The 26,202-nt window shown below is 39.2% G+C and overlaps 1 long non-coding RNA gene across 3 annotated transcripts in view; it reads left to right on the forward strand.

Annotated features, from left to right (window-relative positions):
- Positions 1–26,202, forward strand: part of LOC135304241 (uncharacterized) — a 37,645-nt gene that overhangs the window by 7,255 nt on the left and 4,188 nt on the right. The window contains exons 2-6 of one of the 3 annotated variants that reach the window (XR_010365662.1): positions 12,210–12,286; positions 14,125–14,292; positions 16,519–16,609; positions 18,897–19,030; positions 19,205–19,320. This is a non-coding gene — a long non-coding RNA (uncharacterized LOC135304241). The remainder of the gene's footprint in view (positions 1–12,209; positions 12,287–14,124; positions 14,293–16,518; positions 16,610–18,896; positions 19,031–19,204; positions 19,321–26,202) is intronic. The other 2 variants (XR_010365663.1, XR_010365664.1) reach the window with 2 other exon arrangements.

The following is a 26,202-nucleotide window of genomic DNA, read 5'->3' on the forward strand; positions in this document are numbered from 1 at the left end:
GCTGTGGCAATACCTCATTTTCTCTGAAATCCTCAAACAAAGGGCTCTAATATAATTTATATTTTAATTTTGGCAGCTTTCTGGAAGGCTTTAATACAGCATGTTGTGTTAAAAATTCTTGAAACATCTTCTAAACCATATTTTACCTATTTTTGCCAGGATGGGGAAAAGCTCTGTATTTAATCATTACTTAGAAGCCATACTTCCTTTTCTGTTTGCAGATTTACTGTGCAAACATTGAATCTATTAGTATTTAATTGGTTTGGTTGTTACCCAATGAATGCCAATGTTAAGGTAAAAAATTCTTTAGGATTGGACTTTTTAAATGTTACCTTGGGAAGTATTAGGTGATTCTGAGCCTGTCAAATACTGATACTGTTGTTAAATCAGATTTTGGAGCACCTTTCTCCAAAAGAGTGTTTCATTTTCCTTTATAGATTTTTGAACTTTTTCTCTGTGCTCAGTGGTACTGGCCCCACACGGTGACTTGTTTCTTTATTTATGCTAAATAAGAGCAGATCCATATCCCTGACCTCAGGAGGTGGAAAGCCTTGGAACACTCAGGAAAAGAGAGAAGCCTTTTTAAAGTTATATTTTAAATTCATTCTCAGGCAAACATGAAAATAAATCTGATGGTCACACAGGTAAACCCAGAGCTGATGTAAAGGCTCCATCCCTGGAAGCTTCACCTCTCCTGTGCAAAGGATCATTCCAGGAGCCTTCCCAAGGAAAGGTTTATTTCCAAAAGTGACTTAATTTGGGCATTGAGCTGACTTCAGTTGTTGTCTGGGTATTTCCTGCTTTTTACACCTCCCAGAGTAGCCAGAAAATAAAACTGAGCATGATTTCTGTGTCTGTGGTATGAGCTGTGCTCTCTCTCCTCTGGATCACCAGAAACGTGGCAGCACATTGCATTTGTTGCTGCACTGCTTTTATTTTGAATTGCCTGTACTGAAGGCATGTGTATAAATATGATTATTCAAAACAAAACCCCTGAACTTTAGATGTTTTGGATCAAGCATGATTTTATCTATTTTTTGACACTGTTTCCTTGGTTACATGATATCAAAGTCAATTCATTTTAAACACAGATATGTTGCTGCATATCCTTTAAAAAACGTGTTGGCATGGTAAGTCCACTAAAGCCTGCTGCAGATGATGAGGTTACTCCTTGGTGATCCTGTTATTATCCCATTTGGGAAAGTGCAGTCAGGAGTGAGTGCAGCTCAGCCCAGTTCCTTGGCTGCAAGTGTTGAGGGTAAAAAAGATGGGAAGATATTGAGGGAACAGCCCAGAGACTCTCCAGCTGTGAGAGGGGTTTTGTTGTTTTCTCTGGAGAAGCTAATCCAGCTCTTCCTCTAAAATCCTCCCTGGGGAGGTGCTGAGGTGTGGCAGACTGCTGGCTGGAGATTGTGGCTGGAGCTGCTCTAAATTCTTCGGAATTCCTGAATTGTGGAATCTAGTTCTGCAGGAGGAGATGGAAATGCTGAAGCTCTCAGTGAATGCAGACAGAACCAAGCAGAATTATGTGGCAATATCCTCCATCAACAGGACTGTGGGTGGCTCCCTGTGACTCAGGATAGCCTGGGAGAAGTCTGAGCAGGAGGAATCAGGGTAAAGCACATCCTGTGGGAACTTGTGGTGCCTTCTTCCAGGATTTGGGAAGTGCTTTCATCATCTCAGCCTGTGCTGAATTATTGCTTTTCTATTATTTATGCCCCAAAATATTACTGTAACAATACCATATGCATATTAATAACCTCGTCTAAGATTTGATCTGTAATTGAGAATAGATTTTGTATTTTATTCATATTTAATACAGAACCAAACTTTCCTGTTTCAATGCAATGATTACTTACTCTTTATTTTATGCTAGCAGCTCTTCCTGGAGTCTGAGCTCTGTCATGTCACTCAGATGGTTCTTTGTGCTCAAAACAGTGAGAAAAGTGTTGGGCAGAATTTGTGGCTAGAGAAAAGAGACACAGAATTGGACTTTTTATTATTTTTTTTTTTTTTTTTAATGCTTGGATCCCTTCTGAAAGCCTGGTCAGCATTGTCCCTGCCAGTCCAACCTTTTCCTTCTCCCCTCTTTTCAGAAGAGACAAATTATCTCTGTGAGCTGGCAAAGGTGGTGCAAGACTTGTCCTGAAGGATCCAAACCCCAATTTGTGGAGAAATATTGGTGATGGTGTTGGCATGGCCACAGTTCACATATTGCTATTTCAGGGTTATATTGTATTTTTTTACCTCTCCCTTCTCATTCATATATTTTCATTTATTATCATGTTCTCAGCAATACACTAAAAAAAATAAATTCTATAATGCAGAAGTAAAAAAATTAAACTTGGCTTTTCTATAGCAAGAGTGTCAGATGAGATGGTGGAGCTCAGAATCTCTTACTCTCAAAGACAAATTCTTATTTCACATCGTGTTAGGGAAGCAGACAGCTCCTTTGAAAGATCATTTTAATTCAATGCATGCACTTTATAAGAATTGATTTTAATTTCACATATAGGAATGTCATTCACTGATGCCAAAGCACTAAGCTGTGGGGACTGTTTTCATGGAAACTAAGTCGTAGTTGATTTTTTTTTTAACCTGCAAATGAACACATTTTCTTACTTCATGGATGGAAAGATGAGCCATTCTATTCCAACTTTTAACTAAAAACCCCAGAGGTGCATCTATGGCTACGCTGCAGTGCCTCTCTGAGAGAATATCAGGAGAAAGGATCTGGACCAGAGCTTCACCTACCCTATGAAAGGAAAATGCATATTCCTCAAAAATTCCATAAACACAGGAAAAAATCATGGTTTTTATCATTCTTGAGTCTGACTCAAGAAAGCTGAGGCAAGTCATAATACCCTTAGGAGATAATTTGATTTAAATAACAAACAAAAAGCAAATCCAGACTTCCCAGCTGAGAGACTCAGACACTCCTGTGTGAGATCTGCAGCAACAGGAAAAGGCAAAACGGGGAGGGATGGAACTGTGAGGGGGACATTGACACCCAAGGACTGGGAAAAATTCCCCAGGAGAGCCACAACCTGGTGCTGCTTCCAAGAGGAATGAGAATGTCTGTCAGTGATTCCAGGTGGGAGAGGAAGGAGCTCCTCTCCCTCAGTAGTACTGACCCACATGGTGACTTGTTTCTTTATTTATGCTAAATAAGAGCAGATCCATATGTGGATCTCAGGAGGTGGCAAGCCTTCAGGAAAAGGTAGAACATTCAGGAAAAGAGAGAAGCCTTTTTACAGTTATGTTTTAAATTCATTTTCATGTAAACATTTTAAAAAAATCTAACAAAATATATTTGATATATTGAAATAAATTCTCCCTCACTGCTGCACTCCAGTGAGAGAAAACATTAAATGCTGGAAGTACCTGACATTTCCAGGGTAGTTTACTAGAATTGTTACAAAGACCATTTCTGCAGCTCTCACATGCCCTTGTGTTTTTGGAATTGCTGCTGTGAAATAGCCAACACATTGCTATGCCACATTTTTAAGAATTTAGGCTAAACCCTTCTCACTCAAATGTGAATTTGACCTGTATTTAGAGTGCTACATGTTCCTTAAAGCTATTGTTACTACTGAAGTTACCTTTATGACAGTTTTTGCACATTTTTGTCCAATAGCTTTTCCATTGAAATACAGGATTTGTCCCCTAAGTCTGTGCATTAATGAAAAGATTATTTTAATTAGTGTAAGGTCAATTTAGCTTAATGTTTCTTCACTTAATATCTCTGCTAATAGTTACTGGGGAAAAAGAAGAGTGAAGAAAATGATGAAATAATAGGAAATAGTGAAAATCTGTTAATTATGAGCTGAGGCTGATGCTCTCTACAGCAGAGGGGCATCCAGCTTTTCCATGCTTCAATTCCCTGGGTGATTTTAGCTCCTGGCTGCACAAGGTGCTGGTGCCAAGCTGAGTGGGCAGCAATTACACGGGGCCATGAGAGGGAGCAGCTCAGACCACACAGCCTCCTCTCAGCTGGGAATCTCCATTTGCCTCTTGTCTCTCTAATTTTCAAGAACTCTGTGTCTGACAGATTAACAGATAACGCCCCTTTTTCTGAAGAAGGCAGGAAAAATATTTGAGAAAAACCTCACTAAAAATTCACCAGTGCATTTCTTTATATTCTTTATTTTTGGCCCAGCTGGTCATGAATTTTATAGGTAAGAGCAATAAAAGGGAAAAATTATTTTCATACATTTTCAATAATATAAACCAGCATATCTGGTTGTGGAATTTTTGTCTTTTGGTTTTGTCCTGTTACTATCAACACAACCTCAGCCCAGAAGGAACTTCCAGAACCTTCCATGGTGCTTAGAGTGTGAAAAGCTGCTTGGAGAAGGCCCTAGCTTGGATGCTGGAGCTTGATTGCAGTGATCAAAACTGTTCTAAAATTGGGAATTTCCCCCCACAGATGGTGCTGGTAAATGGCATTGTGAGCCTGAAATTCCTCCAGACTTCCTGTGAGATCCTAAATAAAGGCAGGGCACTTGTTCACCCTCCCAACAGCCAGGTTTGGGTGTTGCTCGTAGGTGGATTTTCTCTACTGCTTTATCTCTGTGTTCCTTCCCAACCCACAAAGCCTTTTGTGTTGGAGTCACTGCTTCTCCTACTTCTCACCAGTGTGTTTTCAGAAGAGTTCTTGGAATGCTTCCAATCTTCCTCACCTTCTGCAGCATTCTGTGCTAGAATTGTTTTTTCTTGCTGCCTGAGCAGGGTGCAGGCAGTTTTGCCCCCAGCATTGCCCTGCTCAAGTGTCCACCTGATCCCCTGAAATCCCTGCTGCCACACACACCCTTCCTTCTAGAATCCTTATTACTGCTGAATTCCTGCAGAATTGCATTTTTTGAGCCTTTCTGAGCTGTGGTTTGGTTCAGGCTTCTCCCAGTCCAGATCTCTGATTTGCAGTCATGGAACACTTCTGAATTTCCTCAGCTCAGTCATTCTGAGGATGTCTGAATTTTTCTTTGGCACTAAAGGGAATTCTGAATTTTTAGATTTGTGAACTCTTTGGTACCATGTGCCCCAGTAGTCACTCATGGTATTGTACCTCAGGAATTTTAAACTGTGGGTTCATTGCCAGATGAATGATTGGGTGCAGGTAACAATTTGTGGAGACACTTAGCATTCACCAGAAGGGTCTGAAAACACAGGAGGCTGTCCTCACATGGTGAGTAAACCTTTGGTATGCTAATCTGAGATACACAAGTGACAAAATTGTGAGCTACTTTCTCCCCACGGGATAGAATGATAATATATAATTCTGTCAGAACAGGATGTGTGTAAATGAGGTCATTTAAACTTCAAGGGTGCTCAGGCACTTTGATATGAGTGTTCACACTACACCAAGTGAAACTTTTTTTTTTTTTTAAGTACTGGGAGCAAATTTAATATCAATTTTAATTGGAGCTGCCACCAAGAGTATCTGAAATTTTGGGCTAGAGGTGAAAAATCAGAATGGGGGGAAAATTTTTTCACAGAACAGATCTTTTCTGGAATGGTTCAAAGTTTTTGTTAAATTGTAATATAAATGTAATAGCAATTATTCCAAATGTGGGTCTTTCTAATGATTTTCCTCCAAGTTTTACTCTAGAATGTACATACTTAGATTTCATCTTAAGTAATGTGATCCCCTGTCTCAATTTATTATCATATTAAATAGCATTTAGTCCAATAGCAAGTAAAAGCAAGTATAAAAACCAGCACAAAGTCTACTAGACCAGAAATGTTCAATATTTTTCTAAGCATAAAATTGTGAGATTTCACTCTGAAGTCAGCTAAGGACATTTTTATCATTTTGCTTTTAGAATGCTCTTTGTAAACTAATAAGGATGGAATATTTTTTTCTCTGGTTTTTGGTTATGGTTTTGTTTTTTGGGGGGGTGTCACTGTTGACTCATTACCTGAGGCTCTGCTAGACAATCCCAAGCAGTTAATATTTCTGTCAGATGCCTGACAGAATTCAGATTTTTAACAGCTCTGACTTTAAAGAATCCATTCTGCCAGAACAGGTAACCTGCAGCAAATAGGCTCTGACAGCTTGATCAGTGATCAAAAACAAAAAGGGGAGGGGAAGATGATGATGATGATAATGAAGGTTAGTTTACTATTGTCACTGTCCTTCACAGATCTGTGACAAACCAGGTTTAGCACTCAAATAATAGGAAAATCCAGTGGAAAGCTTCATTGCAATTTGCATTAGTGTGATGTGATTTGATCCTGCAGCTGCACTCTGCAAACACCTGAGCCATGCCACTGCTGGCTGCATCCCTGCCTGGTGCTGCTAATGTGTGCATTAACCAGGCTCCTTTCTGTGAAAGGAATAAAGGAAGGACAGCATGTTTTTAGGATAATTTCAAAAGAGTGAAATTGCATAAAAAATCTGGTGATGGATTTATATTTTTGTACCAACCATATGTCTCAGCATCTAACACAAATGCCCTTGTGTATTTTGTAATAAGACCATATTTAGAAGGAAGAGTTACATATAAAATGTGTTAATGCAATTTTGCTTTTGTTTCCATCCTCCATATGTCTTGGCAGCAAACATCTGTAGCCTTTGACATTTATACTGTGTATTTCGTGTTTAGAATTTCTTTTTCTTGGAGCTCAGATATGAACCTGTCCTTAATCAGTGCAAAAAAGGAAGGAAAAAAAAGAGAAAAGTAAAACAAGCTGAAAGGGAAACCAAATAAATAAAAATTACACTTTGAACTTTTGCTCTTTGAGATGCATAGGGAGGAGACTGCCAGCCTGCCTCAGAAAAGGCCAAAGACTGCATAAGCTCCCTGATAAAAATGTCTATCACATTCAGCTCAGGTGGTCATTTAAGATGAAGAGGGAAGCTCCATCAGCAGAGCAGTGTGAGGAAGCCCACCCGTGGTTTGTGTGTCTGCACTGCACTGATTGAGGCACTGGGGAGCTGAAAGTCATTCAGCCACACACCCTGGGATTCATCAATTAAATATAAACCATTCAAACAAACGCCAGGAAAACAAAGCTTTACACGGCTGGGTTCACATTTTGCTGTGTGTTTTCTCCATGATTGCTTCTCTTCACAGGGAGGAATAAGTGCTCATGGCTGGGAAAACTTGGAGCTAGGGAAAAATAATTTTTTTGAAGAGATTTATAAGAAGGGTTAAGATTACCATAGAATGATTTGGGATGGAAGAGCTCATTCCATTCCATGGGCAGGCACACCTTCCACTGTCCCAGGGTGCTCCAAGCCCCCTTCTTGGGCACTTCCAGAGATCCAGGGGCAGCCCCAGCTTCTCTGGGCACCAGGGAACAATTCCTCCCCAATATCCCATCCATCCCTGCCCTCTGGCAGTGGGAGCCATTCCCTGTGTCCTGTCCTTCCTTTCCTTGTGCCCAGTCCCTCTCCAGCTCTCTTGGAGCCCCTTGAGGCCCCGGAAGAGGCTCCCGGATCTCCCCAGCACTTTCCCTGCTCCAGGGGTGCACCCCCAGCTGTCCCAGAGGGGCTGCAGCCCTGGAGCAGCTCTGTGACATCCCCCAGAGCTGCTCCATCTGTCCTGGACCCAGGACTGCAGGTGGGCTCTGAGGGGAGCAGGGTTGGGAGGAGCATCCCCTCCTCACCCTGCTTTGGGACCCCCTGGATCCTTTGGCTTTCTGGGCTGCCCCTTGCTGGCTCTCTGTGCTCAGTTTAGACACAATTTGCCAAGAGGGAGGGTGGCAAATTTGCACAAATCCAGGTAGAATTTGTGCTCCAGCAGCACAGAAAAAGCAAAAAGCCAGAATGGACTCATATCTACTGTAATTCCTTCCTAATGCTGCACTTGGAGGGGCTAAGGAAGGGTTAAAAAGCTAAGTAGTATTTAAGAGATGATAGGGTGAATAAATTATTATAACCCGCCAGAATATTTTTATTGTATTCATTGTCCTAATAATATGACTAACTCCATATTTATATCACTTATTATTGCCTTACATTTCAGAAATGTGAAAACATATTTCAGGCTTATTCTCACCTTTCAGAAATGTCTGAGCATTGTCTAGCAGATATTTTTGTAATCATTACTTATGGAATATTTAGGCAATTACTAATATGGATCTGAGTGTAACTGCAGCCTTTTGGAATCAAGACCATTTTGCCAAAATGATGTTTTTAAAAGTGTTTTTCCTGATATAAAGCAACATAATTCTTCTGTGTATTAAATAAATAGCCTTTTTTTTTCTTTTAATATTGCCTGAGCTGGTTTCCCACCTCTGCAGTACTTTTATTAGTTTGTAACATGCTGCTCCCAGGATAGCACCAGATGGATCTGAATATATGATGGCTTTTTAACAATAGTCTGTCATCAGTGACTGCTCCTCTAAGTGCTCTTCCCTTCATTCAACAGCTAAATGGACTCTTAAAGCATGAAAAAGAATAGATATGCATCTGTTATTATACAAGCTTTATTAAGATAGAACTTGCTAAGGATCAGGTAAATTGCAGTAAATCATGTAAATACAGTTGTTTCCTTAAATCTGAGAGGACAGAGATTTCTTTTTAATGCACTGTGGGCTCCTGCCCACACTGTGTGTGTTTCCTCACTGCTCCTCTGCCACAGACACACTTGCTGATATATTTAGCAGCAAGGAATAGCCACAGTGGTTGTTTCACTGTGCATTAAATGATCTGTCAGACATGAAAGTTGACAATTTATCCACCTGAACCAAAGAACTCTTTGCCTCCCTCCGCAGATGTGCATGCAAAATAAGCTATCTTTGCTCCCCAAGCTTGGTCTCCTACCAGAAGGAAGTGGGGGTTTTGCCAAAATGGAATAGAAAAAGAATTTCAAGGCTGCAGTAGGGATAACTTTGCATCCCTTTTGTCTTAATTATATTAACAGAAATACCTGCTAATTTATTTGAAGAAGCTTTTTGAACTGAAGCCCAGAAAGATCACCTGCTCAACACGAATTTTGGTACAACAAAATTTGTATCTTCTGTGTTTGGAAGATACTGAGATTGCACAAAGAAGCTGCTGTTAGCTGAACATGTTGCTTGCCTCCTCCTATTTTCCTACCACCAGAAACAGTAAATATTCCTGCCCACACATGCAATGCTAAACAGTTTATCAAGATGCAAGGAGCAGGTGCAGTACCTGGTGGCATCATATTTCAGGAGAAATAAATAGGACTCTGAACTGATGAAACTCGTCCCATCAGGCCCCACTATCTCATATCTAAAGCTGACTTCATTTCCAAAGGATATATTGCCTTGTGCTAAAGAATCCTCTTATTTCAAGAAACCTACAGAGATGCAAGGAATATTTTAGGATGTGCTTTTACTGCAATGACTGCCGGGGCAGGGATAGAACGAGAGACTCTTCTTTACACAAGAATAAACTAACTCCCTCATGATTTAAAAAGATGCTCCTTCTCAAGCTGTGCCTTTATGGTACCATAGAGATATCTCAGATAAATATACACAATTCTCATTTGCTGTTTCACTGGTATGTGACAAATGCAAATCTGCTGTGGACGTGCACCTGGAGTGGGGCCCCAAGCATCATTCTCTGCTGCTGCAGTGAACAAATGTGATGTGGGTCAGGTTTGGGGTTTTTTTCCTCCCCTAAATTACAGTTTTAGTGGACAACAAAACAGTTCTCACTTGTTTTCTGCAGATTCTCACTAGTTTCATTAAAAAATCCTAGCACAAAGCCAGTCCATTCTGGGGATTCGGCTGCAGGAACTAACTCAAAGCCATAAAACATTCTCCTAGCCCTCACGAGCTCTCACCAGAGGTTCCCTCTAAAGCAGTCTGGGAAATCAGGTGAACCCCACAGTATGGCCTGGCATTGGAAATCTTTTTCTGTTCGCTACCCCAGAATCCAAATCAGTTTATACAAACCCATTTATAGTCTGGTAAAAGCTGAGAGAGGTGATCTGCCAGCCCACAGAGTTCATTCTCATCCAATACTTTCTAACGAAATGTTTCCTATTCTACCAAGAGAAACTCTCCTGGCTGAAGAGGTGACCCACCTGGATGGCATTTGGCAGTTTTAGTGCACTCTGTATTCTTCTCCCTTCAGTCTCACACTTGTGGAATATTTATGAAAATAATTACTGAGATTCATCCGACAGACACATCAAATGTCATAGGAAAAGGGGACTTGACTAGGAATGCATTTTGATCTGATTTGTAACAAACTGCTTGAAGAATTATGAGAGTTTGAAGTGGCTTGATGTAAATCTCTATTGAAAAGTATTGACAGCTGGGCTTGATTTTTCTGGTGGAGTTTTTTTCATCACTGCATTTGACTTCCACTGCCCTGGTGCCTTGGATCCAAGGTGTGCAGCACTGAATGTCTCTGAATATGTCATTTAAATTTTAAAATAATAGGACCGTCAAGCCGGAAAGAATTCATTTACAGAGCATCTTAAATTTGACTTTTTGTGAGAATTCCAGGGAAGTGACAGCTGATAAATTACTAGTGCTGTATTTTTATTAGGCTTAAACAGCTGAAATGTAGTTTAGTTTAAAGTATTTCTGAAAAACAGAGGATGAGCAGGTCCTCTAAGCTGTGCTGGGAGTGCACTTTGTTATCCCAGCTGGGAGAGCTGGGCAGTGACCCTGGGATTGTCCCTCAGCTCCACCCTGAGCCAGTCCTGGGCTACCCTTGGTGTTAGAGCAGATTCGTGGGCAGGTGACAGAAAGGGAGCACTCCTGGTGGGATGTGCTGGGGGATGTTGTATTTGTGGGTGCCCAGACAAAGGAAGGAATGATGAATCTGACTCCATGCTCTCAGAAGGCTAATTTATTATTTTAAGATACTATATTATATTAAAAATTACAAAACTAAACTATACTAAAGAATACAGAATGGATACTTACAGAGAGCTAAAAAGATACTAATTAAATTCTTGACTCTTTCCAGAGCCCTGGCACAGCCTGACCCTGATTGGCCATTGAGTCAGAACAATTCATATGAACCCAATGAAACAATCACCTGTGGGTAAACCATCTCCAAACACATTCCAAAGCAACAAAACACAGGAGAAGCAAATGAGACAATTATTATTTTCCTTTTCTTCTGAGGCTGCTCAGCTTCCCAGGAGAAGAATCCTGGGCAAAGCAATTTTTCAGAAAATATGGATGTGACAGGGGGAGGGAAGGGCATGGGGATCCGTGGAAGCCTTTCCTGCCATGGGTGAGGGGGCTCAGGTCCATCTGTAGGGTCAGGGAGCTTTCTGCACTGTTTGCAAGGGGTTTCACACGTGATATTTTTGACTTTTACCACTAAAGTTGCTGTGGTCAAAAATCAAAAGGGAGAGCCTGTGGTATTTTCATGAGGAGAGAGTTAAATAGAAGTTTTGTGACTTTTTTGAAAAAGTTTTCCTCTTTGTTACTTATTAGGTAGCTTTGTGTTGTAAATTCACAGATTCTTGTCCCCTTATACATTTTTGTTGCTTTGATTCATGTGACTCAGTAATTCTAAGGAGAATGATAAATATAAAAAAGAAAGATGCCTGTTTGTTCCAAAAGTAAAAGGATGAACTGGAGAGAGAGAACCAGACAGTAGAAACAAAAAAATTTTGGTGTTTAAACTTGCATCTTATTTTCCCCTTTTACATTGCATAGCTCTTACCAAAATAATAACTCCACTGTTTATTTCTGGCACTGCTTTACTCAGTATTTGTCTTTCATTTTCTAAAAATCATATTTCTGAGAACCTCTTCACTCCTCAGCACCTTCCCATGCCAAAGGGCTGTCAGACAGGAGCCCTGTTTCCTTTGGGGTCCTTCCAAGGCTTCCCTCCACCCTTCCCTCACTGCTTCAATTCCCTGCCACCACCAGCATTAATGAAACAGGAGGAAATAAAACACAACAGCAGATTTAGGATTTTCTCCTACTACATTTGTCTTGATAATTCCTATTTCTTTCTCACAAATGTCCTCACCCGTGTTTGAACAGACAGAAGGCTGAAGTAATTGTCTTTTAAAAATAAATGGGAATTAATAGACACTGAAATAGCCATGGGGCAGGTGAGAGAGGTTCATGCTAGAGAGGATTTGCACGATATTTTCATTGTAGTGACTCCTCTTTCAGGGATTTTACTGCTTGTTTAAAAGGACAGGAACACATTCCCTTCCTTGGTGAATACAAGTAGGCTTATGCATTAAATAAAAACTCTTGCATAATAAATTTCCCAGCCTGATGTTCCTCAACTGAAATTTCTTGTAAAGGGAATAATCTCTTGGAGCAGCAGGTGACAAGGGGAGCACAGCTGTGATCTCGTGTGTGTGAACAGATCCTGCTCTGTGTAAGTCTGCTCTTACCCCTGTGTGACACCAATCCCTGCAGGACAATTTTCCCTGTGGCTTTTCTCTCCTTGGATGGTCTTCTGGGTTATTTAATTTATTCCTTCTAACTTTTATAGAGGGCAGAATGTATCCACTTAATAGCTTTTTATTTTCCCTCTCCCATTCCTCGTCTGTTTTTCTGGCTATCTTATTTAAGAAGTTAAGAAGGAGGGTTTTTTTTTTTTTTTTCCCCTGAAAGCAAGAAGAATGGTGTTTTTAGCAAGAAATTTCAGACTTAAAAATTAAAGTCCAATGAATTACTAAATCTCTCACCTCTTTGCTTTTCTTATATAGCCTTTTATCTTATAGCAATGAATTCTCTGAAAGGTTCTCTGCACTATACAAATAATATTGTGTAGCTGCATAAGAGCAATTGTTCACTGAGATCTACATCTCCAAAATGCCTTCTCAGTTCTCACTTTGTATAGAACAAGTTCAGTGTGTGCCCAGGTGTTGGGCTGTAACTCATATTTTATTTAAATCTGAAGTAAATGGGCTGGAAGTTATCACAGGAGTGGTATCACAGGAATCTGCCAGAGCATGGAAACTCCCCCAGTTTGTAATTTGCAAAGCTCCATCCACCTTTTAATTGCTGCAAAAAGGGTGGATTGGATATTCCACCACTGCAAACAGTACTTGGGAACAATGTGGGTTTTCCTTAGAGAGAATTCACTGCTTTTTGTTCTGGAGGATATTAAAGGTCTCTAATGATCTCCTAAAAGTAATACAGGGCAACTAATTATCTCCTTGAAATAGTCTCATTTCTGCTTTGCTCAGTACATGGATCTCTCACTATTACCGGGAGAGGGCAGGGAAAAGGCATGGGAGATCTTGTCCCTAGGAAATGCATATTTACTGGTGCTCCTCAGTCAGGAGCTTTGATTGTGGGAGGACATTTTCCCTGCAGGTGAATATGTATTATTACAGAGGAAAAAAATGAATTTTTGTAGTGTCCTGTAAATCAGGAGAGAGATCTTCTGTCTAATTTTTAGTATGAGCAGGTCAAAAATCTAAGAAATGTGTACTTATGGAACTCATTCACTCTCACTTTCCCCTAGCTCTTTACCTTACCTTTCTGTGCCAAAATCAGGAAATCTGCCATTTCTCTGCTCCATTCTGGTATCTCACATAAATCATCCAAATTACTCCAAAAAGCCAAACCTTTCCTTGATCTTGTCCGACAGAAGCCCATCAAGTACCATGTAAATACTTATACCAAGCATGAGTGCTTTACTTGCCAGCCTTTGTCTCATGCCTTCAGCATTATTATATTTATTTTAATATTTCCTTTGCTTTATTGCCTCAGTTTAGAGCAAAATCCCCAGCAGAGCTAACCTGTACAGATCTTTTATACACTCAAGAGAGCTGAACAAGTAGGAGGCAGTTGTGTCATTGGATAAAAAAGTCCACATTGCAGGCCACAGGTAGTTAGTTATTGGGTTAAAAGTAAAAATAATTTAAATAACATTTCTTAATTAAGTAGTTTATCCTTAAAAACATTATTAAAAAAGAGCTAATACTCCATTTTAAATTTATTAAAGTACTATAGACCTCACAATTTGTGAGACTGTAATATAAATAAAAACTAATAAACATCTAAATCCGAACAAAAAAATACCATCTCACATTTAATCCCAACCCTAACAACAACAACAAAAAATAAACTCAACAAGTGAAGGCTGTTGGGATTTGGCTCTGGTGCACCTTTCAGGATCTCACCAAGCCACCACAGTGCACATAAAATGAAGACAAATTTCCCTTCAGTTTCTCTGCCATTTTTCATTCCTTGTGTCTTTAGGAAGAGACAGGGAGAGAAAGCGAGAGGACAGTTCTCCTGACAGAGAAGAATTTAGGAGAGCACCACCAAGATGCAATTTTTTGTTCTACTCCTTGAGTAAACTTGGCTGCTTTATAAGTGAAAATTTGGGATTCTCTGTCCTTTCACAGCTGTTGACTGCAGCATAAGGTAACAGATTTATTCTGAAACTTTTTTTTTCTTTAAAACAAAACATCTTTTTTAATTGCAGCAGAGTCATAATGAACCAAATCTTATTCTGTACATGACAGTAACAGCTAATACTGCTGTTACACAAAAATGTACCCAGATTTAATACCTACTACCTGATATTACCTGATTATTATAGAACCAGAAGTATGTTACTTAACGTGAATAAATTATTATTATTGTTATTATTATTATTATTGTTATTATCTTTCTGGCATTGTGCAAAGTAACTGCATGAGGTGTTTAGTCACCAGAGATAGGAGCAGAAACGATTCTAATAAACGGAACTGCCAGGAACATGATTTTTCTTTTATTCTTTTCCTTTTTCTCAAGCTGAATCTCATTATAATAAGCTGGAGTTTGATAATGCTCTTGGAGATGCCATCAGGAATACATTCCAATTTGTCCTGTAAAACTGGCTAATATACATTTGTATGTGAAATGCAGCAGCAGATCTTACAAGATACACACATCCAGGCACGGGGTAGTTAGTGTTGCATGCATTATTTATGGCCTCATTTGGCTTTTAATGGGAGTAGATTGTGGGAATTGTCTGGACTGATATCTCTGGAGCATCCTGCAGAAAACAAAAGAGCTGCAGAGCAGCTGTGGAGAGGAAAGCTCTGAACTTTTCCAGGATCAGGGGGAAAATTAAGAATAAAATGAAGCGTTCGACCTCTGAGTAACAAGAGCCAATTTGGTCCAAATCAGGTGGAAATTCCTCTTTTTGCACAAAGAAATAAGCTTTGTGCATCAGAGACCTGATCCAGTCAGGCTTTCCAGGGGTTTGTGGTGGGTTGGGATTTTGGGGATGTTTTCTGTGGGTTTGGGCTCTGTTGTCACTGTAGGACACAAAACACGATGCAGACTCGCGGCTCTTTCCAAGGTAAAAAGGGACATTTAATTTCTGACAACAACTTTTATAGATTTCCATAAGTGACAGTGGATTGGAGGGTGAAAGTGCCACCTCTCCAATGACACTGGACAAACCAACAATCCATTAAATTTCTCCTCCTCCATAAAAGAATGCGAAACAATAAGTTATTTACATAAAGTGCGTGAGAGAGTTCTTTCCAAAAATGTAAACATCAGAAGGCTTAAAAAATCTTTAAAAAATCAAGGCAACACTCTGTGGCACCTGCTGAGGGTGGTCAGGCTCCAGAGCTGCTCCTAGCTGAGCTTTGCTGGCCTTTGTCCCACCTGAGCACTCACAGGTCATAAAGGCACAACCTTTAAAAACTCCAAACACGTCTGTTCTTAGCCAGGAGTGTCCTCAGCAACCTGGTCTTGTAATTAAGTTATTTAATGACCCTAAAGACTATTTGAAAGCCCGAAATAATAGGTATGCCCTTGATTTAACATAATTAAAAAAAAAAAGTAAATTAGTTTCCCTCAAAATCTCATGCCTTATTTTGAAGCTGGCCTTAAATACTGTTTAGAGGTAAGGAAATGAAATGGAAAATTCTGCAATCCTTTTTACTGTCTCTGGCAGCCTTCCAAACACAGAGCCCAAAGCCAAATACTCATTTTAACCATATTTTGTTTGGAAAAGATGCTTTAAGCAAATTAATTCAGTTTAAATCTGGAACACTTTAATAATGTGTGGCTGCTGATGTTGATTAGAATAAATATTGTGCATTTGAAACATAATAGTCTTGTCTGTAGCAAGACACAGTTCTGAAAGGATGGAGCAGCCTGACTGCAGTGCTAAGAAACTTCCATAAATGTTAGGATTGCAGCATTTATGTACAACTTTCCATCTCTACCATCTCTAGCTGGGTCTGATGGTTTTCAATTTTTTTTTTTTTTTGTGTGGTTTTTTTTTTTTTGGTTTTGTTTTGTTTTTTTGGTTTTTTTTTTCTTCTGAGAAATTCAAACCATTTATTTAAATTCACCAAGGACCATGTCCAGAAGTTGAATTTGAGAAGCAAAACTACCCTGTCTTATCCCCACTGTACAGATCTTTTTGATTTTTAGTTTGTCCTTGCAGAGCTGCCTCTGACACAGGCATATTTGGGACATGCCATTAATCACACCTAATGTCATCTGCTGGGAGAATCTTGCATTGTGAGGACCTTTCATGTGATTTTGAAGACCCTTAATGTGATTTTGAGATGATTTTTAACACAAAAGGGTTTAGAAAGTTGCAGGAAATCTTTGTTATCACTGTGTATCTCTATTTTGAAGTTGAGCTGAAGCCTGGCTTTGCCAGAGGTGACCTCGGTGGCACAGGGATGGATCAGTCAGACCTTCACCTAACTCAGGAGCCACCTATAAAGTGAGTTCCTCCTTTTACAGCTCAGTCTGTGCCTCTTTCCTCAGCTTTTCTTGGTCCATTTGGGTATGAAATCACCATCCTGATTTGCCTCAGACGTGGCTCTGTGTAAATCCTGCTGTAAAATATCAAATTACTCACTGAGGTCAACCCCTTTTGCCCCAGACAGAGTCAAACTCTTCCCTCTCCTGAAGCTCAAACAGTGAAATGGAGGCAGTAATGTGAATTCCTCTTACCTCGAGCAAGTAATTAATACCCAGCTCCAAAAAAAAAAAGGCTGAAAGGAAGGTTTCCTCCTTTTTTTTGTTATTTTTTTAAACTTCCATTAAATTTTCAGCTATGAATATCAGTGAGATGAACTCCATTTACAGCAGCAGCTCTCCCAAACCAACCTGCAGCTCTAAGAGCAGAGCTCTTTTCCCTGCTGTGCAGAGGGGCAGGTGGTTATCCCTGCACCCAGAGCATCCTGCTGGATTTCCTGCCTGCTTCATCCCTTCATGAGGATCCCTCCATGAACTCTTCCCATGCCCTCCCCACCACCTTGGCCAGCTGGGACCTAGAGGTGCTTCTGTGGAAATTCATAATTGGTGTCTAAATAACACGAGGGCAGTTTGCTTCCATTCCACAGGAATGTGTAACTGGAAAGACAAATGAAATAATCTGTTGTGGTAGGCACAGAGCCCAGTTTTTGCCTGAATATTGCATCCAGATTTATCTGTAAAGATTCCATTTTAAGGATTTTCTGGAAATTAGGTTATTTGTGACCTCTCAAAGAGGAAGATGCTGGTGTGATGTTAACAATTTGGAGCAGACCTTTAGTGCCTTTGTGTAAATGTGCTTATAATAAAATCAGGCACGTGAAAACCACTCTTTGAACACGGTGCCTTTTGAAGATGCCAGAGAGCTGAAAGTATTGGCTTGAAAAGGTTTTTCCATAAATGACCAACAGCTCTTTAAGGAACCAAAGTCAGCCGAGGATGCCACAAACCCAGAAATGCTATCAGGACAAAGTAGGGCTCTGATCTCCCAGGGACTGATTGATTGATAGTCATTTCATGAAACAGTTATTTTTAGAAATTCAAATTAGTTTCCATTAAAGCTACTGCTTTTAATTATAAAAAAAAAATAGATTTACTGAAATTGAACTCTTAATGTGAGCTTTAATAAGGTGAGTATTGAAACTCAGAGTTTGAAAAATTTCATTTGCTTCAAAACTTTTATGTTGTTCTTCTCTAAATAGACTCTTCCCATTGAAATTCAATATAATATTTTGACAAATAGCAGTTTCTTTATTTAAATGACCAATATAATTTCAGCAATAATTTTAAAAGGTGTTTACATGATTATGTTTGGTGTACTGGAATTTTCTTAAATGCTTTCTCTACAAAATTTAATCTTAGAAAAATGTGTGGAATGTTAAGATGACAAATATTTTTCCTGAACCACTCAACACACAATGATAGAGCCTGAAAAATGAGAATTGAGTAATAAAATATTTTGAATTTATTGCTCATGAAAACATCTTTGAAGAACTAATTCATGCTGCTCTTATGTATGAGTGTCTGACACTCAGTTTATTCAGTTTTCAGCTATTTAGGTTTCTGTGTAAAATGGGAAGAAAATAAAGCACTTTGTTGCACTCTGGTCTTCCCAAGGATATTTGTGCATTGGCTTTTTAGTTTCTGCTTTTTAATAATCAAATTTTCAAAGTTGTGTCTGTAGATAAATGAAACACACGATTATACAGGACGTCTAAAAGTTGATTCTATGCTCGCCCATAAATCACTTTTTGGGATTAAGTATCCAGTGCCAAGAAGGAACACAGTGTGAAACTCAGTACGATTCTGTGTTAAGATTTCAGTTTTAATATTTGGTGTATTACATCTAAATTTTCATTCATAAACTAGATTTTCAAACCACCAAAAAACCTTATCACGATATCCAGGGGACTTAAAAAACTGTGAGATCTTTCAAACCTCAGCTAGAATTTGAGATGCTGAATATCGCTAAAAAATTCTGGATCTTAGAGGACGCTATAGGTACCATTTGATTAAATTTTGGGGGGAAAATGAGAAACAGATTATAAATAAGGTGTTTTAAAAGTTTCTCTTCACAGCATGGATTGAAAATCTGGGCCAAGCCTTAAATCTTTCAGAGCCCAGTTATATTTTATGTTGTCTTTTCCAGCAAAATTCAATTTAAGGAGTTTTCACTTCCTTATGTCTTTGCCTACTTCAGTGTCTGCTTCCTGACTTATCATTATTTTATTAAACTTTTTTTTTTCCACTAGGTCTCCATAAAAGTGCAGGATATTACACAGATCCATCTCATGTTCTAGAGACACTGAGCCTCATAAAAATAGCTGAGTGGTGTGAGAGAAGGGTAGAAGATAAGAATGATCCAATAACCAATTGTCAAGCAATTGTGAGTTCTGTATTTGTAACAAATAAACTAAAACACAAAGACCAGTTGGATTTGGTTTGCATTTTTTGTCCTGATATTGATAGACTGAGGAATATGGGGTTTGGTTTGGTTTGTTCAGTTGTATTTCCCAATTTCAAAGCTTGCAGTAAAGTCTCATCCCTTCTGTTTCTCTAGGCATTAATCCTTTTAATCCTTCTGGCTGCCACCACCAAGGCCAAAATCCGGGGGAACCTCAGCAAACCCCACTGCATAGAGCTGAGTTCACAGAGCAAGGGATCAGGATTTTATGGGTAAATATCCCTGTGAAACGTATGGGTGAATTCTATGGGTCAATATTCCCACAAAAGCAGATTCTGGCTGATCTCTGTGGATGATCTCTCCGTGGCTGAGCTCCTGTGGTCTCTGCTACTCCAGATTTACCAGAGGGAGCAGTGAGTGCAAACAGAATTTACTCCTGGCTGCAGCAGGGGTTGGCAGAATGGGTTGCAGCAGGTCAGAGTTGATGGTAGCACAGACTGGGAATTTCTCATGGCAGGAAATGCTTGATTAAGGCCAGGTCAAGGTGGAATTACAGACCCCAAGGGCTGGTGGTAAAACAGCAACCCCAGAGAGGAGGGGGTGGAGATGCTGCTCACAGGGAGGAAATGATTCAGGAGAGAACCACAGCAAGCCTGTGGAACTATTTAAGAGGAGTGGAAAGTGTGTAGTAGGTGTAAAGAGCAGTTTATTTTAGCAACAGAGAAGGTGAGAAAATTCATTTAGCGGATCCCAAAAAGAATATTGTGCTGTCAAGCAGGAAGAACTGATAAACACTTCATACTTACAGACTTTTTAATTTATAAAATGTCTGCATGTGGTGCCCCAGGCACACTTATAATCCTCTTCTTTAGCACATATAAAAATATAAGCTGACCCAGTGTCACCATATCCCAGTTTGTTGGAAATGGGAGAAGAGTTCAGCACTTCAGGCTTGGGCAGTGCAGCATTTCTGTTCCATGGGATTTCCTGGTAAAAATCCTTATAAAATGCCTCTTTCTGGTACTCTGCACTGCCCTGAGGAGTGGCCTCCCTTCCTGGAAAACTTCAGGTGAGCCATCAGCAATTTTAAGAATACCCTCAAATTGTCTTTTCTTTTCCTTTTTTTTTTTTTTTCTCATACAATTGGAATTACTGAACACTGAACAGAATTCCAGAAAAATAGTCATTGGAGAGTGTAAACTCCTCATTTTTTATTCTCAACAGAAGTCATGGGCAAAAAAAAAATAGCAATAACCATAGCTCAACTGGGGTGTCATAAATATTCTGGCAAAACAGTTGGGAAGGATACACACTCCAGTTTAGGGAGATTTTAATGAAAAATAATGTACCGAGAGCAATTCCTCTTCTATAATGAGGGAACTTTCAATTCCCATTGATCTCAGCTGTGGATGTATCACACAAAAATCTTGTAAGTAATGAGATTTAAAGCATTTAAGCCTAAGTTGACATTTTCTCCCTTAAATTTAGCTGTAACCTGTCACCCTATTTATGCACTTCACAAAGCACTGGGCAGCTTTGCATGGGACTATTCCCAGTAGGAGATCACATAAAACTCCATCTTCCACACACTCTGTCTTACTCAAATCACAAAAAAATGCAGGGTTTAAAAATAATTTTGGCCATATTTTCATCTAAAACATCCTTCAGTTCTCTTTTGTCGTAGCTACCAAGCTATGGTAGTTTTTTTCTTATTTTTCATCATCTGGGGTGATTCTCTTACACCTGACAGCTTTCTTTCAAGCCCTGGTTTCTACAAGATATATTAAAATATGCAATTAAATACATGCCCTTTTCCTAAGATGCTGGGTGATGGCCATAAAAAAAAATAGAGGACAAAAGATTTTTGTCTCACTAGTAAATATGGTGAAGATTTCTATTTTGTTGCTTATATTTAACTTTTAATGGTTTATTGAAAGGGGTGATAGTGATATGTTCTTGTTAATCAAGAGTTAGAAGGTGTGGAGTGACTAATCAGAGAAAAATAACAGCTGGAAGCAAATCCCTTCCCACTGCTGGGAGTATGGGGAAATACTGAGAATTCTGGAAAAAGACTAAAATAGACTTTATGTGAAAGAAAGAAACCTGGGCAAATGGAGAATGAGCTCTGCACACAGAATCATGGCAGAATCTTCTTGTGTAATACTGAACAGATTTCCTAAAGATAGCAGGGGAAAGGAACCCCCTGAGAAAGAATGAAAATGAGAAACCTTAGGACAGGGTGGGGAAAGGAATTATCAAATTTATGCACATGAGTATAACACAGAATGAAGCAGCAGCAAGGAGATTTGCTGTAGGCTCTTAACTGGTGACTTGTCATTCCAGAGGGAATTCTGCAGGTAAAAGATAATGTCAGAGATCTATGGAAACCAAAGGGAAAAAAATCAGGCAGTTAATTAACTTTGTAGTAAACACAGCCATTGTGCTAAAACTTTAAAGAATTCAAGAAAATGTGGGGGATTTCTGTGTAAAATATATAATTTCTGGCACCTCAGACTAGAGTGGTGAGGGGGTTATTTGTAGAGATCAGCTCTGTTCTTGAACATCAGTGAAGATGGAGGAATTCAATGCAGAATTAACAACCTCAGACTGAATGAGAACAAATTTAGCATTTTATTTTGGCAATCCATTAACCTCAAAGATGTTAATGTACTGAAATCTAAAGATATGAACAAAGTTCAAAGCTGTTAGAAACACTGAACTCTGTCAGCAGGTTCTGTTGGTGTTGTAGTAAAATATGAATTTGCCTAAAACACCTCCAGACGGTCACCCTTGTGACAGGGAAGCCAAAGAATGAAATTCAATGTTTTCAAACATATTCCTGCTGGTTCCACCACTAACTCTTTTTTAACCCATTGGTGGCACTCAGTTATATCCTCCAAACCTAACTAGGAGCCTCTGAGATAGAGAATTGCAGAAATAAGTATTGCAGAATGTGTTGTTTGCTATTTTTGTACATCAAAATTCTGCCAACCACAGAGAAAAATAATGCAAAATAAGGATTAAAAACTTAACAAGGATATAAATGAGCACAATTTCAGAATTCCATTTTGAACCAGAAACTGATCACATGTGGTCTTCTAATACTGGGTAAATATTGGATTTTTAACATACAAAATGCCCTGTCTTTTGTGTGCTGAAAGGACATTTCCACTACAATTTCTGAGATACCTTTAGAGGTTTGTCAAAATGTGTTTTATCTCTACTAAAGCAATTTGCAGAGTTACTGAATCAGGTATTTGTAGCAGTCATAGATTGCTCCTATCATATTATTTTCACCAAGAACCTCAACAGGGTTCCTACAGACCTTTTAGAGGAGTAATTCAAAAGTTAAATTTCCATGAGGTGTGGTGATTTCTGCAATGCTAACATCCTCATCAGTCTTTATTGCAACTTCTCATTAACTTATTGAGTTGCTTGAGTTACTCAATATTGAAATCAGGGTTGCTTAAAAAAATAAATCTATTTTTACAGAGCTGTGCCATCTGGCAAAGCACTATTGATAGCTGTGAACAAAGGGGGTGCAGTGCTGTGATTTCTCAGGTGATTGGTTTGCTGCACCTGGTGAATGCAGCAAAACATCCTCAGGAGCACACAGGCTCCCCAGAGCTCAGAACTGCATTTCTGCTTTGTTGGTGCAGATTGCAGAGGCAACAGGAGAAATTACCCCCTTTATTCATACAGGCTAGGAATCTCAATTCTCATTAAAGTGAAGCCAAGGAAAACTCTGATCTGCTTCTGTGCTCTTCCCCTGCTCCTGCCCATGGAGTGAAATGTGTGCTGAAGTGCCGAGATTTAATCTCTGTCACTCAGATGCCAACCTCAGCTGGCTCTGACATGCACAGAGCCAGGATCTGCCTCTAACAGCACCCAGGAGCTGGGGAATTAATCTCAGCTGATGAAGTGTGTCTCCTCAGTGCATAAATCAGCTGGAATAATGGCACTGATGGGGAAGGAGGGTGTGGAGAAAAAGAAGTTTGAAATGAGCCATAGCTGGGAAATCCACTAATGGGTTGGGCCTTGATGTCAGGTAACTGTGGGAGTCAGTTCTGACTCTTTGATTTCCTCAAGCTTCTGTAATATGGATCTTTTATTTAAAAATAGCTACCATATACTGAAGTGTAAGATTGTTTTCATCCTTGTTTGTAACATGAGTGTTTATATACCTCTTTCTAATATTTCAGTATTTTGAATCATACCCATCCTGACTTGCAATTTGGGTAGCTTTTGACCTGATCGTAGAAGAACTGGAAGAATTCAAACTGTGAATAAGAAAACAAAGGTTAAATTCTTTGGTATTCAAAGAAATTAAGTACAAATTATGTAGACCATAATTCTCAGTAATTTAACAAACTTGGCCAATTCAGAACCATAATAGTCTTCCTATAGGAAGTTTAGAACATTTAGTCCACTTGTATTACTGCAAGGAGATCTCATAATAAAACAGGGATTGCAGAAACCACCAGTCAGTTTTTCTATTATGTCTTGGTACTTTAAATAGTTAATGCCTTCTAGCAAATTTACTGTACTACCAAGCCTGGGTAATTTGGATAATTTTCTAATTCAGGCAATCATTAGGTGTTTATTAGTAAAAAGTCATTATTGCTAAGTATTACTTTAAGAATGAATGACCACATAGCCTATGTGGTAATTTAATAAGTGTAAAATTTGAGACTACTTTATTCCCCACAGACAAAAATTGGTATTTTCTCTGTGGCTCACAACAAGTTTAATGGATACCAAGAGAAGACAGTGTGCAATAAAGTATGAAGCAAGAAATTAACTGCAAATAAACAATAAAATTTCTCCTCAGTTATTACAATTTCAAGCTTTCAAATGGCATGGCAAACTGAATTTATATTATAATAACAGTTAAGGGTGCAAGATTCTTCAAAACTCACCCTAAATCTGGGGTGTTAAACACACATTCATGAGTTTCATAGGATTTAAACAGGAGATATTTGTTTTTTGTATAGTGAGTGACAAAGCAGAATTAAGAGCTGTGGTCCTGGCTTCTCTCTCAGCTTCAATAGATAAAAGATTCTCCTTATGGTCTGAGGATCTGCAAGCCCTAAACAGCTGAAAATAAGAGTTTATTGGGGTCTATCAATTAAAAAATAAGGTCATGGTTGGAAAACAATGTAAATGTATCAAGGCAAAAAATTTTCCAGGGCAGTCAAGATAGGGAAGGTGTGCTGGGCTGACCTTGGGCAGCTGCCAGTCTTCCTCCCATCAGAACAGGGAGAGAAAAGGGAAAATCAGAATCCCATGGGCTGAGACAGAGACAGGGAGACTCTTCACCCATTGCCATCCCAGGCAGAATGGGCTCCACGGGCTGCAGGGAAATCACTGTCCATGGGCTCCAGCTGAATCCCTGATCCAAAAAAAAGGAAACAAGCTTAAAATTCTTCTATTTTAATATCTCCTAGACCAGCATCTGTCATGCTGAAATGACTGGGAGAAGTTCAGTCTGTAAAGAGGCATAAAGTGTAAAATGGTTTCAAAACGACCGAAACTTTTCCTTACTTAACAAAATCCTTTTCCACCCCAATTCAGTGCCAGCTCTGCTCCACATCTGAAACAGTCAAGCCACGGGCAGGTTTTCTTGTAGAACATTAATAAAAGCTAAGCTGACAATCAGAAACAATAATTTACAGTGAGTGTAAGAGGGAGAAGTGGGCAAATATGGCACCAGAATATCTGTTTGAAATGCCAGATGAAAGGGGAAGTGATCCATCCACTGGATCTTCCCCCACCTCTGCAGCCTTTGTAGTAGAGATTTCCCCAACTATAAAAAGAAGCAAAAGAAGTTGTAGGTTATCACGCCTCATCACTTCTTCTTTAATCTCCATATAAAGGTGATTAATTTCAAACTCTTTCAACTACAGAGCGTTCACCATGCAGGGGAGCAGAAAATCAAGACCATCTCAAGGAGCAGTTTCTTACATATTGCAGAACTTTACTCTTTTTTTCTTTCCCTTTCCCCCATAGGTTTGCAGCAAAATCAGCCAAATGACATTAGCTATGCTTTAAATTTCAATTTCCACACTTCTTTCGTTCTGTATCTCGCTCCTTTTTTCATCTCACCACCTAACTTCCTCAGATTTCAAGTGTAACGAATCTCAAACTCTGTGCATAAAGGCAAAGAGAAAAAAGAGGAAAGTATCAGGAACTTATGGATTTGTGCTTGGCAGGTTCAGAAAGTTTTCTGGGGTTTGATGCTACCCAGCCATTTGTACAGTTATTACTGATTTTGGTACCCTACATGATCTTTCTGGCTGTCCATCAATAGCTGCTGACCCCGGAGGATTCAGCAGCAGAAGTGGAAAATCACAAATCCTATAAATTGATAACAAGTACAGGTTCTGCTTTCTCAAAAGGATTTGTAAAATCGTTGCCACCACCCGGGTTCAAAGTGCTTTCACTCCACAGAGCTGGAATCAGATGACACCAGCTGCATTTCTGTTTAATTTTAGCCCAACTGTTGGTATCAATCTCATGGACCTTGTTTAGTGTCTCTAGGCTGAGACAAGCTTATTTTTGATTAATTGCTAAGGATGACCTTGAAACTTCAGTCTGTTCTAAGGGATGATGGTGGCTACCAGGGAAAGATGATGTTCAGCATCTCTATGCCACACAAAAGCACTGCTTATTTATAAAAAAAAAGAATTGGAAAATTTTCTGGACACAAAGGCTTTCCTTTCCCTGGAGAACTTTCTCCAAGATGTTATATTTGAAATGCAGAAATTGCATTCTTTCATGTCTATATCCATTTATTTTAACCTGAAGTGTCTTTTTATCTTCATCTTAAAATAGAAAGACACAACCTCCAAAAAGTTTGGCTTCTGTTTCACTGGAATGTTTTTCCACAATGATAGATGAAAGAAGCACAGCTTGTAGTCTGGGTAATCAAATATTGTATTTTTCTACCCTGAGAGTTCTGTATACATGCTTGAAGTTTATAATCAGTGAACAATACCCAAAATCGTCTTACAATTACACCATTTTAAATACAGTCTCAATTTAATGCCAGATCTTTTGTAGATTAATGTGGGGTTATTTGTATTTTGCAATACTTGATATTAAATACAAATTAAAAAAACCATGGAATTATTTCCAAGTTTGGTTGTGGTGTT

This window comes from Passer domesticus, chromosome 7, assembly GCF_036417665.1.
Source record: "Passer domesticus isolate bPasDom1 chromosome 7, bPasDom1.hap1, whole genome shotgun sequence".
NCBI lineage: Eukaryota > Metazoa > Chordata > Aves > Passeriformes > Passeridae > Passer > Passer domesticus.